The 14,510-nt window shown below is 33.7% G+C and overlaps 1 protein-coding gene across 1 annotated transcript in view; it reads right to left on the reverse strand.

The window, feature by feature from the left end:
* The window catches only part of GUCY1A2 (guanylate cyclase 1 soluble subunit alpha 2), a gene marked incomplete at both ends in the record, with an annotated part of 393,777 nt that overhangs the window by 104,856 nt on the left and 274,411 nt on the right, over nt 1–14,510 (reverse strand). The window lies entirely within an intron of this gene.

Consider the following 14,510-nt stretch of genomic DNA (forward strand, 5'->3'; position numbering starts at 1 on the left):
TAGCATTGTGCTTAGCATAATGCCTGGCACATAGTAATCACTTGGTTAAAGGCAACTCTTATCAAGTATTCAGGTAACAGAATTCTACTCTGGCCATTCTGGTGAGTTATTGGCGAGTTTGGTATAAGAAAATACCAAAGCCTTTTTTTCAAGCAGATATATTTATGTTGAAATTTAGTTCTGCAATTGACTACCTGCATAATCTTGGTCAAATCATGTAAACTTCTGAATCTCAAATTATTTAAATGTAAATTAAGGTTAATGAAACTTATTATGCAGGGTTTTGGGGGATGGGAGGTTTAAAAGAGTTTAAGTGTATAAAATACTGGGCACAAGTCTGACATATAGAAGGTGTTCTATATATTATTTTTTCAAGATCTCATACATGTTCTTTAACTCTTAGATTTCTTACCTCTTGATCTTTAAAATATTTAAAATCTGCACATGTGCCTTTCATGGGACTGTTGTTTAGATTAAATGAGATGATATATAAGCTATCAAGCCAACCACCGGCACATAGTTGGTTTTCAGTATTTTTCAAGTCCACTTTCTTAGATATATACAAAATCTATGAAGATACCAAAATAATGTAGGTCTGAATGTACAACCAAAGTATCCCGAATATTCTAAGAAGAATTTAAAGTCTTTGCCAAATCTTTACAAAAACTAACAAAAATATTTTAATATTAAGACAGTTTTGAGGGAAATCCAAGTAATCTACTTCTATCTGCTAACCAAGTCAGTCATTTATTTATAGGTGTTGCTTCCATAGAATGTAATTTCTGGGAGAGTCAGAACTATATTCTGTTTGCTTGCCATTACATTCCCAGTACTTAATTATTCATCCAGAAAACAGTAAATATTCAAAAATCATTTGTTGAACAAATGAGTAAAAGTCACTCTTAGCAAGTTTCCAGCCAGGATTGTGCAGAATCAGGCTCCATCCGAGTTGAAACAGCAAACCATCTCCAAAGTAAAACGTCTTTTGTCCTCTGGGACATTCAGTGCACAGTCAGGGCCTATGTTTCTATCAACCTGATGTTCCTTCAACATCAACAGGTCTCCCGCTAGGAATTATTTGCATGTATTTCAGACATTGTTGTCAAAATTACCATATTTCCCTGAAGAGTGCGGTCTGAATTAATGAGGTTTTACTAAATTTTTTAATGATTGGTTTAACCTTTGAATGAACACATTAAAGTCACATGATAAAGCAGAAGGACCGTTAGAATTGAATCCACATGTAAATTTGATCTTCTAACATTTGCACACAAAGTGACAATTTCTGATGAAGTAGGAAGTACTACAAATGTGCAGAAATCAATTTAACCATTAGGATAAGGCTGAAACCTCATTCCAAATAAGGAATATTATAGTGGTGGCCCAGACAATTACAATATGCCTGACCTGACATCAACACAAACCTTAACAGATCTTTTAAAGTGCTTGCGATACTGAATTGTTTCTGCCACATTTGCAACTCAGGTTATTAAAGAGTTGCCTTACAATGACTCATATATTTAATTTTAGGAATAAGAAAATACAAAGTGAGGTAATAACAATGAAAAATTCTTCCTAGGGCTTATCAAGTCTCTCCTGCATGTTTAGGATGCATGTACATCTTTGGTACACAGTGACTCATAACTTCACTTAACTGAAAATTCATTCAATTTTTAAAATAATCTACTTTTCAAGCCTGTGTATTCTATTTCTGTTTGTACAGAAAAAAAGACTTTAAGAATATACAACGTAATGTAAAACATGGTTCTGGTTTGTTGATAAATTATAGATGGTTCTGACTATCTACTGTGTGCTAGTTTTCAGTGGTCATTTTATTTTTCATAATTTCAGAAAACTAAGAAAGTTACTTTGAAATAATTTTAAACTTTTGTTTGGAGTTATATATGAAATATTGAGACAGAATAACAAACCAAAGACATAAAACCTAACAGTGTAGTTAGCATATAGATCGCACATTACTGTCTTACCTATTATTCTATCTTGCTATTTCACATCATTTTAGGTATTATAAGATTCAGGCTGCTAATGATGGCATATGCTCATTTAGCCTTAAAAGAGATTAAGTTAAGCTGGCAGTAAAAAATAAAAGTTCTCTTGTTCAATAATGTCAGACACTATAAAAGATAAAAGATAAAAGATAATGGGCTAAATTACCTCCCAAAATCAGTTGGTGAAATCACATCTTAATATCTTTTTAGGAGCAAGAATTGGCAGACAAAGATTCTTATTCTATACATAAAACTCAGATAATAAAAACCTGAGCTACTTAACTGCTTGGAGGGTTCACATTTCTTCAAGTTCATGTGGACCAAGAATGCCACCTGCCATATCAGGAAACAGAGTATGTTGTGACCATCAAGCCAGAGCTGCCTTCCTTACTGCCCCCCCCACCCGCTCCCATCCCCACCCCATGGGGAGCCCTGAGGGAACTTAGGATGGAAACAGGCTACCCACCACCAAGCTCTCAGCCACTGCAGCGGTGCCCAACTGCACCCCGAGTGTACTCAGGACAAGAAAGGACCTGATACTGGTCCTAGACAGTTAAGATACATATCAAAGGAATGACTTCAATAAGCCCAGACTCTTGCATCTTCCCATACATAGAAAAGTGCTAAGTTAATTAACTTGAGAAGTCTGATTTTCTTTAACCATAATCTTTTGATATTCCTACTACCTGGTTTTGTTATCCTGGCTCCTCCCTTACTTCTTCAAAGCATTCTCTCAGATCTATCTAAGTGGCTGCCTCCCAGGCTTGAGTCCCCAGAAAATCTACCAAATAAACATACTTTTCAACTTTTAGGTTGTGATTTTTTTTTTCAGTTGACATCACACAAAAGTCAAACAAAAATTAATGTCTTTATAATATAATTTTTTTAGCCTCTTCTTAGGATGTTGCACCAGTATTCCTGGGAGGGACCCTCCTGGAGACAGACTAAAATAAATGAAATAGATTATAATTTCTTTAGGAGTATTTACACCATGGGGATATTATTTCATGGAATAACTTTATAAAATATTTAAACATGTCCCCACTAAAGAATGCATTTCTCTTCTGAAAATGTGGAAGTGAGAGGACTGCTGCATAAAATGTGTATTTTACATGAACAGTTTCTTGCATATCAATTTATCTTTTTTTTTCCCATTGCTTGGTCTGTTTTTCCTTCACTGTCTTATTATTACTTTTTTTTTCATGCAGCAAAAATATGCAAATACCATTACAAAAGATCTGCTTGGAAAATCTGTTTGGCAGATATCATAAAAAACTCTTCAGCAAGACCAGTGCTTTTAGAAATGTGTGTCTGATAAACTATTTTTTCATAGACTAAAAGTATGATTAAAAGTCTAAATTTAGACTTACATATTATATAAGTGGTAATATAAGTGACTATATCATATTTGAAACAGTCATGATAAAGATAAAATAATTTAGCAATGAAATTAATTGACATACACATTACATATGTAACATTGTGTATTAAATCATTATACCTATATCTTAGAGGTGGAAAGGCATCAAGGGTGCTCTGCCTATTAAAGTATATATTGTTCAATAACTAAAAATAATTAATTAGAATATAAGACACAATCTTTAAATTCAAAGACTATCCTGTGAAAAAATGTAAATATGACACTTTAAAATATGTACCTTCTACATTACAATCCACAATAAACAATAAACAGAGGAAAATAAAGGGAGAAAAAACAATGGGGTAAGATGGCTAATATATGCTCCCACTCAGTCTAGCTGGTGATTGCAATTTTCAAAGTAACAGTGGAATAACATCCATTCCCCTCCGACACACACATAATTGAATATATCTCTCTGTCTTTCTAATTTAAAAAATTAATCATTTTGAATGGAATATTTTTAAAATAGATTACTTACTTCCATTCTCTTAAAGAGGACACCTAATATAAATTTAAATTTTCTTGAAGATTAAAGCCATGAAAAGTCTAACTTATTAAATAATGGAATATTCAAAGCAATAGGAAAAATTTGACAATACGAGATTTAACCTGTATTTATTTAATAAGTCTATATAGAGTGTACTTATTAGGAACTCTCAGGTTTGTTTTTAATTCTTCTTTTCTTCACTTGTTAAAATGAAAATAATAACAATACTTCCTTCATAGAATTATTGTGAAATTTAAAAGAGTTATTACATGGAAAGCACTTGGTACAGTGACTGCCTGGCATATGGTTAAGTTCTTCAGCTGATGTTATTGATCAATATACTGCAGTAGCTAGTTTCAATGCAGTTAAGATGTTTTTGTCTTTTCTGTTTAAAGATAATTTCATCTGTGACCTGGGTTGAAAATAGGCATAAATGTATATTAGTGAGAATGAATCTACTTAGTAAGATGAAACTCATAAAAAATATACATCACTTTGAAATTGCATTTCTAGTAATGTTACCAAACCAAACTTGGGTCCATTTGCCCAATGTGCAGCAAAGCCAATCTACTGACTCTGGGTTGTGGTGAAGGAAAGTACAGCTTTTATTGTAAGGTGCCAAGCAAGGAGAGCATGCAGCTAATGCTCAAAAGACACAAACTCCTCAATGACTTCTGGGGCAGGGTTTTAAAAGACATTGTGAGGGTCCTGGGGTATGTGATCAGCTTGTGCACAATTATCTGATTGGTTGATGTTGAGATAATAGGGTGATATTTCAGGAATCTCAATTATCAGTTTTCTGGCTCCAACAGGTCTGGGGTCTACGTACTGGTGGTCAGCGTGTACTTAACTTCTTCCACCGGGTGGGGGTTTTAGTATCTGCAAAACAACTCAAGAATATGTCTCAAGATATTATCAATAGCCGTTGAAGAGGAACTAAAGGTCCTTGACTTTATTTGATGGCTAGACTATTATTATTTTGTCTTGCCTGATTGTTTTCCTTTGTTTCTGCATTTTTTCACTTCTCTGACTAAATTTGCTCTTTAGAATTCAGGGAAAGCCTAGGAGACTAAAGCTTTTCTATAAACAAGAGGCAGGGGGTGTGGGGGAGGGGTCTGTCCCTGGGAAGGTCCTGCAGGTGTTGCCAAACCAAACTTGGGTCCCCTTGCCTGCATGCAGTAAAGTCAATCTACTGACACCAGGTTGTGGTGAAGGAAAGTGCAGCTTTATCGCAGGGTACCAAGCAAGGAGACCAGGACAGCTAGTTCTCACAACACCTGAACTCGCAGATGGGTTTCAGGGAAACACTTTTAAAGGACAAGTGAGAGAGAGGAGTCACCGGGTATGTGATCAGCTCACACACAATTCTCTGATTGATTGTGAGTTAACACGGTAGTTCTACAGGGTTTAAATGATCAATCCTTAAGCTCCAGTAAGCCTGGAGGCTATGTACTCCTGGTCACCAAATAGTTAATGTCTTCCATCTAGTGGGGATTTTATCATTTGTAAAACAACTCTGGAGATGTGCATAGATATTTTTATCTAGATACTTCAGAGAGGATCTAAAGCAGAGGATATGTGGGAGGGGTCTGTCCCCACAAGGCCTTATAGGGTCCTGCTTTGTTACATAGGGCTCTGCTTGGTTTTAGTAAGAGCATATTGTATAATTTGAACAAAGCCCTCTGTAGGTCAGCTCACAAGACAATAAAAAAAAGATTGAGGGAGATGAATATGAGGTGAGGTGAGCACTCAATTTGAGAGTGCTTTTCCATTATGGCATCTTCTGACCTCAGAAGTGACTGAGAGGTTGAGAAACTGAGCAGTGCTTTTGACAACGGGGACAAAAATTGGAGTCCAAGGATTGACAAGGGGAAGGCCTTAATAAAAAACTCTACACTTTGAGACGAGACTGTAACCAGCAACACCACAGGTATAAGTCATTCCAAAAACATCAGGTGAATCAGAAGTAAATTGGCCCTCAGAGAGACTTAAACTCAGTGTTAAATCATCTGATTCCTGATTGCTAGAGCTCCTATCAATCATTCCCGCCAGAAGCACACATAAAATTTCCCTACAGGAGGGTAACATCATTCTAGGTCTAAAGTTATTTCTATATTTTTTTATATACAATCTCCAGAACCCAAACAAAAAAAAATAATAAATAGACACACAGGAGACAAGTAACATGACTGAATATTAACTGAAAGAACAGACAGTGTAATAGACCACAGAAGCTCTAGAGAATGAATTTATCAAGCAAAGAGTTTAAACTAATTATGGCTGATATATTCAAGGTTATAAATAAAAACAATATAAAAATTTTGTCAGATAAATGGAAATTTTAAAAAATAGCTATAGGACTTCCCTGGTGGCACAGTGGTTAGGAATCTGTCTGTCAATGCAGAGGACATGGGTTTGAGCCCTAGTGTGGGAAGATCCCACATGCTGCAGAACAACTGAACCCATGTGCCACAACTACTGATCCTGTGTTCTAGAGCCCATGAGGCACAACAATTGAAGCCCACGTGCCTAGAGCCTGTGCTCCACAACAAGAGACACCACTGCAATGAGAAGCCCGTGCACTGCAACAGAGTAGTCCCCACTCACTGCAACTAGAGAAAGCCCACGTGCAGCAACGAAGACCCAACACAGCTAAAAATAAATAAATAAATAAATTTATATTTTTTAAAAAGCTATAAACTGCTATAATCAACATTAAGTATTAAGTGGATGGGTTTAACAAATGATTTTCATAACCAGCTGAGGTATTAGTGAGAAGATAGATCTGAAGAGAGTATATAAGACTCAAGCTCTGATAATTAAACAGAGGCAAACTACAGAAGAGAATCTGTTATAATCTTATCTACTGGTAAACTCTTAGTGAAAAAATAATTTAAACATATTCTTTTTTAAAAACACAAACACATTTCTAGTACCGAATAAATTCATTATACAGTATAGATCTATTAAAAACATATTTGGCCATAAATTTTACCAGTAGTATTATGAAGTACTTTTGTGTATTATTGCTACAATAAAACAATGGTTTACTAAAACTGCCACTATATGCATTATCTAGGATATGAAAAGTAAATTCAAATGTGTCTATTGGATAAACATGAGAAATGAGGGTAACTGAGTTTAGTATCTTAATTGTGAGTTCATATAATGCCTATGTAGTTCTTTCTGACCTCATAGGTTTTTCTCCTTAGATATAAATTCTAGAGGTAGAACATTTCAAATAAGTATACACACTTCAAGATGAAAAGTACTAATTATAATTGTATAAACGAACAACTATCAAAGAATCATAGAGAATTAATCAGGTTATCAAATGATTAGATTTTCTTTTTTCTAAATACAATCTTGGGCTGTAATCTCATGGGGTTAATTATTGCAATATTGGCAAAGAGCAAATCCCTTCAAATATTAAAATAACAATATCAGGTTTTCTTTGTAAATAACAACTATTTAAAAATCAACTGCAGAATAATTATTTCATCATCTCAAAAAATGCTATAAGCTCATTAGAAGGCTAAATTGAAGCTTGAGAAGCTAGAATTTAATGTATTACAGTACACATAAATTGTAAATTAAGATTCCTGCCTTTGGGCTAGGCAGTTATAAGAAATTCATAGCATTTCCCTGATTTGCAATTGAGATTGTTAACCACATTAGTATTAAAACATGATTGCACATTGTTTTTAACTCTATTTTACAATCACTCTATAATTGCCTCTTTATATAAAATGCACTAGTCTTTGAACAAATAAAGAGAATTTGAATTTGTATGCCTATTAATGATACTCAACAAATATTTTTTTTAAACTGATGTCCAAAAGTAAAACTTAGATATTTGGACACATTAACTCAAACTTCTTCAAAACCCTTAAATCATGAAAATGCTACTTGTCTTTCTAATATATATTTAATCACATTCTCTAGTCAGTCCTCAACCCAGCTTATCTTTCCCTAGCAACACTATTTTTTAAAGCATAAAGCACAGGCAGTAATAAACATTTTGTTATTTTACTCAAAGAGTATTTAAACTATTAGTAAAAGTTAAGACTTTAAGCACTAAAAACTCTATTCAAAATACTTCGGTAAGATTATGTTCACAAAATTAAAGAACAGCAGAAAATCATACAATTTTCTAGTGAAATCACAATATAAGTACCTCAAACAAAAAGGAGAGAATATAAATCTGAATTTACTTTTCTTGAATTGTCAATTGTTTAAGGTATATGAAAATCAGGTATACTATAGGGAGGGGAAAAAATAAGCATCTTGCTGGCATTTCCATATACTCAGCTGGTAGAATCAACATTTTATTGATAAAATATTTAAAATCTAGTCACTATTTTTAAAAAGTCTTAATTAAAGCCTCTTTGGGCTGATTTTTCAAAATTTATTGTATAAATAGACCATATTTCTGTATGTTTTTTAGATCAAACTAGTTAGATCGAACTTTTTAGATAGAACCAGTCTAGAACTAGCCTCTGAGTTTCATTAGAGTACTTATAGAAAAATAATTTGCTTGAGTATTTTAAACTAAATAAGTAAAATGCTATATTCTCTGGTAATTTTTATTTATTTTATTATTAATTTTATTTATTTATTTGTTTGTTTATTTATTTATTTATTTTGGTTGTGTTGGGTCTTCGTTGTTGAGCACAGGCTTTCTCTAGTTGCGAAGAGTGGGGGCTACTATTTGTTGCTGTGTGCAGGTTTCTCATTGTGGTGGCTTCTCTTGTCATGGAGCACAGGCTCTAGAAGCACAGGCATCAGTAGCTTTGGCACGTGGGCTTAGTACTTGTGGCTCACAGCTCTAGAGCACAGGCTCAGTAGTTGTGGCACACGGTCTTATTTGCTCCACGGCATGTGGGATCTTCCTGGACCAGCGATCAAACCCATGTCCCGTGCATTGGCAGGCAGATCCTTTTTTTTTAAAATAAATTTATTTTTTATTTATTCATTTTTGGCTGCGTTGCGTCTTCGCTGCTGCGCACGGGCTTTCTCTATTTGCGGAGAGCAGGGTCTACTCTTCACTGCAGTGCACAGGCTTCTCATTGCGGTGGCTTCTCTTGTTGTGGAGCACGGGCTCTAGACGTGCGGGCTTCAGTAGCCGTGGCACGTGGGCTCAGTAGTTGTGGCTCGTGGGCTCTAGAGTGCAGGCTCAGTTGTTGTGGTGCACGGGCTTAGTTGCTCCATGCATGTGGAATCTTCCCAGATCAGGACTCGAACCCATGTCCCCTGCATTGGCAGGCAGATTCCCAAACACTGTGCCACCAGGTAAGTCTTGGCATGTGGATTCTTAACCATTGAACCACCAGTGAAGTACTCTAGTAATTTTTAAAATTAAAAAATTTAACCTACTCAATTTTACAGTTAATGATTCAAGGACATTATTGACAATTTGCAAGGAATTATAATTGATAATGCAGGTTCCTGTTTCCCATGATGACAGGTGCCTCATAAGTTTATAAAACCATATAAAATTAGTAATTTAGTTTTCAAAATTTGAGAGGTTTGGGGGAGTTTTCCTTTGTTTTCAGAAATTATTGCAAGTCAAATAAGTTAAATATTAAAAAGCCTAAAAACTTAGTTTGAAGTAAACAATCAACTGATCACATATCAACTCTACTGTAACAACCAAGCATATTTAATGAAAGATTCTTTCAATAAGTTTAGAAACATTCCCATGGTAACAAGTTAGAAGCCAATTGAAAACCAAATTAAGATGCCAAAAGAAATTCCAAACTTCGCAAATAATATAAATTAGTAACGAAGCTAAAACTATTAAGGTGATTTTATTATTTTGAATTCTCTTTCTGCATTCTTATTAAATCTTTATTGATATTTCCTCTTCTGATTTGGTAAAACTAATTAATAAGACAGAGCCAATGTTATATTCCACAAATGAAAATATGGATGAGTACATTGTAAAAAAACAATTCCCTGGTTTGCTTCTATGGTAATTTAAGTTTGCTTTGACAATGCTGAATCAATATAAACATTATATCTCCTATAAAAGAAAATCCAACATAGAAAAACAATCCCAAATGATAAGTCTGCTCAGCTGGTAGCCTTTAAAATTTAAGAAGTGATATGAATTCCATCTGGAATGTGTATTTTTGCAGTTTGCTTCAGATTTGAGACAGCATTCCTTTTGTTTGTTTTTCCTGGCAGTTGTAGCAGTGTCATTCACACATGAGTAATTCAATAATTATGTCCTAGGGAACTTAAACTTAGATTTTTAAATTTTTTATTGTTCCTTGCTTTCCTGTTTTCACCACTGGTGGGAGTGGCTTGAAAACACTCTCTCCATGTTTTTAAATTTTCAAATGTAAACATATATGTGCATATTAAATAATAGTAATAAAATTAATAATTTTTCACTATAAGCCCTATGTCCACCTTCCCTATTGCATACTCCCTAATCCCACCATTGCTTTACTTTCTCTTACAGAAAGCAACATCTTGAATGTTGTATTAATCATTCCTTACTTTCCACTTTCTCCTGCAATGTAGGTATTTCAAAATAGCACTACTTTTTCAATTTTTCTAGTTTTGAAATTTAATTAAATGGAATAATTCTATAGAATTGCTCCATGACTTGCTTCTTTTGTACTATATTGTTTTTGCATCCATCCATCTGATGTTCAGTTCCTGAAGTAATTCATTTTCCCAGCTGTATGGTATACTGAGGTATAAATGTATCACAGTTTATACATTCTATTATTAAATGGATATTTAAGTTATCTCCAGCTTTAGGCTATTATGAAAGTATTTCTGTGAATAATCTTGTGTGTGACTTCTGCTACACATGCACAACTACCTCCCTGGAGCAAACATTTAGGAGAGGGCTTACTGGGTTGTAAGAAAGGCACAAGTTAAATTTTACTAGTTAATGTCAAGTAAATTGTGCCATTTATACTCCCACCAACTCTGTGTGAGATTTCTTGCTACTCTAACTCCTCAGCAACAGTGTCACTGTCAGACTTTCAAAGTTGTGCCAAACTAGTAGGTGGGAAGACTTTATCATAGCGTTATTAATATAGCTAATCTGAATACTGATGAGTTTAACCAATGATATTTTTATTGGTTATATGTATTGCAAAATATTCTCCTAGTTTGTGGTTGACTTTTTATTCTCTTTAGGTGTTCTTTGACAACAGAAAAGTTTTAATTTTAATGTAGTAAAATTTATCCACATTTTCCTTTATGGTTTGAAAGTTTTTGATCTGCTTAGTCTCCAAAAAATTCTTCCCTACTCTAAGTCAAATTTCTAATTATATCATATTGCATACAAATGTCAAATCATTATGTAGTACACTTGAAACTAACATATTGCATGTGAATTATATTTCAAAAAAATCAATAAATAAAGAACACTGAGTTGTTTTTTAAAATTCCTAATTATAAATTTATATTGATATTCTGTAGCCTATAATATTTACCCACTTGGAACTGATTTATGTGCAGACACATGAAGTGCAGTTATATATTTTTTTATATGGATAACCAATTGGCCCCCAAACATTTATTGAATAGCCCATTATTTCCCCATTGATGAATGTCACCTCAGTCATTTATCAAGTTCTCTTTTTCTCTCAAGTACTGCAGTCTCATTAAGATATGTTTAGTTTTGTTAAAAACTTGTGCACAGCAAAGGAAACCATGGACAAAATGAAAAGACAACCTACTGAATGGGAGAAAATATTTGCAAGTAATATGATTGATAAGCAGTTAATATATAAAATATATAAACAAAATATATAAACAGCTCATACAACTCAATGTCAAAAAAATAAGCAACCTAATTAAAAAATGTGCAGAAGACCTGAACAGATATTTTTCCAAAGAAGATATACAGATGACCAACAGGCACATGAAAAGATACCCAACATCCCTAGACATGAGAAAAATGCAAGTTAAAACTGCAGTGGGATATTACTTCACACCTGTCAGAATGGCTATCATCAAAAAGACCACAATAACAAATGTTGGAGAAGATGTGGAGAAAAGGGAACTCTTGTATAGTGTTGATGGAAATGTGAATTTGTGTAGTTACTGTGCAAAACAGTTTGGAGTGTTCTCAAAAAACTAAAAATAGAACTAACACATGATCCAGTAATTCCACTCCTGGATATATAGCTGAAGAAAACAAAAAACCTTATTTGAAAAGATACGTGCATCCCAATGTTCATGGCAGTGTTACTTACAATTGCCAAGATATGGAAGCATTCTAAGTGTCCATCAACGGAAGAATGGATAAAGAAGATGTGATATATATATATATATATATATATATATATATATATATACACTACAGAATACTACTCAGACATAAAAATGAATGAAATTTTGCCATTTGCTACAACATGGATGGACCTGGAGGGTATTATGCTTAGTGATATGAGTCAGACAAAGACAAATATTGTATGTTATCACTTATATGTGGAATCTAAAAAAATAAAACAAACTAATGAATATAACAAAAAAGAAACATAGTCACAGATATAGAAAATAAACTACTGGTTACCAGTGGGGAGAAGGAAGAAAGGAGGGGCAAGATAGGGGTAGGAGATTAAAAAGTACAAATTACTATGTATAAAATAAATAAGCTATAAGGAAATATTTTACAATATAGGGGATATAGCCAATATCTTATAATAACTATAAACTGAGTATAATCTATAAAAATTTTGAATCACCATGCCATACACCTGAAACTAATATAATACTGTAAATCAACTATACCTCAAATATATATATATATATATATATATGTATATATATATATGTATATATATATATATATATATATATATATGTACCATTATATAAATCACAAATGTATTATGGAATTAAATACAAATGAAGTGAAACACAAAAATAAATTAAAATGGAATTATTTAAAAAATAAAAAAGACTTTAATGTACTTAATGTAAAAAAAAGAGATACTTTTGGATTCCTATGATTTCTATTTTGTAGAATTCTTTAGGATTACTGTGTCTGAGAACTGATTAGTGTCTTTTAGTAATTCCAGAAAAAAAATCCTTTTTTTTGCATTCCCTCTATTATCTTCATGTGAAGATAATTCCAACTGAATGTATAATGTCTCCTACATATTTTACATTCTTTTATTCATATTTCCCCAGTTTTAATTCTCTGGACTTATTTACAGGGACTTTCTTCAGCTGTATCTAATCTGCTTCTAAACTCATCCACTGAGAGTTTTTTTTGTTTTGGTTTGCTTGATTTTTGGTTTTGGTTTTTTTTGTTTGCTTCTTTTGGTATTCTGTTGATTGCTTAGAAATTCTCTGGTTCATTTTCAAACCTAGCTGTTCCAGCTTTGTTTTTTTTAATTTATTTTTTTAATTGGGGTATAATTGCTTTACAAAGTTGTGTTAGTCTCTGCTGTACAATGAAGTGAATCAGCTATATTTATACATATATCCTCTCCTTCTTGGACCTCCCTCCCACTCCCCCACCCGCCCCATCCCACCCATCTAGGTCATCACAGCACACCAAGCTGAGCTCTCTGTGTTATACAGCAGGTTCCCACTAGATATATATTTTACACATGGTAACAAAGCTTCTCTTTTATTTCTTTAATTATTTTAAGCACTGTGATTTTGATTCTGTGTCCAAAAATTTTGATATTTGACAACTCCAGATCTGTTTTTCTCATCTCCTGTTTCTACTGGTTCTTAACCCATAGTACTTTGTTTTCCTGTGTGAGTGTGTGATTTTTTCCCTTTGTTTTATTTTGTTTTGTTTTTAGTATTAAGAGTCATTTTTCAGAGAACTTTATCTGTGGAAATTCTTTGAAGAGGGAATTGAAGTTGACTTTCTTTTTTTTTTTTTTTTTTTTTTTTGTGGTACGTGGGCCTCTCACTGTTGTGGCCTCTCCTGTTATGGAGCACAGGCTCTGGACGCACTGGCTCAGCAGCCATGGTTCATGGGCCTAGCTGCTCCACGGCATGTGGGATCTTCCTGGACCAGGGCACAAACCTGTGTCCCCTGCATTGGCAGGCGGACTCTCAACCACTGTGCCACCAGGGAAGCCCAAAGTTGACTTTCTTCATGGAGGGATAGTGTTTCCTATTATCACTGTTAATGACAGAGTACTTAAACTCACCACTCAAATTTTGTTCTATCTATATATATAATGTGATTGACACATTTCTCTCTTTCCTGAGTTCAGTGATATGCTTAGTAACTTTGAAAAAGCTACTATTTCTAAACTATTTAACACTACATTTTAATGAAAAGGGTCACTCAGAGTATCTACTTTGCCATAGTGTCAAACTAGGAATATATTCACATTTTGAGGCTTTTTTCTGTATTTTTTTAACCCATGGTTGATGAACTGTTATAAAAAGCCTGCCTTGAATTCAAGGTTACTTCGCCAAATAGAAGATTCTTGGTTTATAAGGATTCATAGTAAAAACATTTCTGGGATCTATCAGGTGCTTGCAGAAATATATCTAGGTGACCTCATCCATTCTCAGAGGTAGATCCCAGATTGCAAACAGCTATCAGTACTGAAAAGAGTACAATACACGAGGAGCTACATTTTCCACA

This window comes from Hyperoodon ampullatus (genome assembly GCF_949752795.1).
Source record: "Hyperoodon ampullatus genome assembly, chromosome: 7".
In the NCBI taxonomy this organism is placed as follows: domain Eukaryota; kingdom Metazoa; phylum Chordata; class Mammalia; order Artiodactyla; family Ziphiidae; genus Hyperoodon; species Hyperoodon ampullatus.